General features: G+C 33.9%; 1 pseudogene; it reads left to right on the top strand.

The window, feature by feature from the left end:
• Positions 1–216: 216 nt before the first annotated feature.
• Positions 217–336, top strand: LOC123812328 (annotated as a pseudogene).
• The last annotated feature ends 472 nt before the right edge of the window (positions 337–808 follow it).

Genomic DNA, 808 nt, shown 5'->3' with positions numbered 1-808 from the left:
TTTAGCATTAAAGGGCCCTCTTGCTGGTCCTTGAACATATCAGGCATGTATGTAACACAGCATTTCTACTGGATTCTCTCTTGCTTGCAAATGTTCTTCCCCAAGGTCTCCAAATTGCTCACCCCTTCATCTTCTCAGGAATTTATTCAAATATTACCTTCTCAGGTTAGACTTCAACTAAACAGCCATGACCTTATTTTAAAAATACAACCTTCAATCACTTCTTGGCCTTTTGGCTAAAATCAAGTGTAGTATCTGTTCTTATCCATTTAAAAATACAACCTGCAAAATGTCCAATATCCCTTTCACAGTTCATTTTTTTCTATGATATCTATCGGTATCTAATTTTGTATATGTTTAACTGATTATTGTGTGTCTGTCTGCTCAGTCTTCCTCACTAGTTTGCATAACTCATGGCACCATGAAATTTTGCTTCTTGTATCCTTGGGGTCTAAAGTGTGTCTGATATATTTTAGGTGTTTAATAAATATTTAAGGAACCATGGAAGACACTGCTGCATGAGTGGGGCAACTGACAGTTCTGTAGATTTTCAAGAGTTTCATGAATTGAAAAACTGAATAAGTTGAATTAAATACATTGATTGAGCTGAAAAGTAAATACAATTCACGATGACTTGAATGAGTTGAATTGAATTCATAAATGGAATGAATCAAAAAACTGAGAGAATTGAATAAATAAACTCACTTGGGTCTTCAAGAATATGAAGGACTTGGATATATGGAAATATGAAAGGCAGTTTATTATAGGAAAAAAGAAGATAAAATTAGACACAGAAGATCTAGGTTTG

The sequence above is a fragment of the Phyllostomus hastatus genome, unplaced genomic scaffold (genome assembly GCF_019186645.2).
Source record: "Phyllostomus hastatus isolate PE091 unplaced genomic scaffold, TTU_PhHast_1.1 phas_scaffold_78, whole genome shotgun sequence".
Classification (NCBI taxonomy): Eukaryota; Metazoa; Chordata; class Mammalia; order Chiroptera; family Phyllostomidae; genus Phyllostomus; species Phyllostomus hastatus.
Note: the sequence above shows the minus strand (reverse complement) of the source record. Positions and strands in the feature narration are given on the sequence as shown.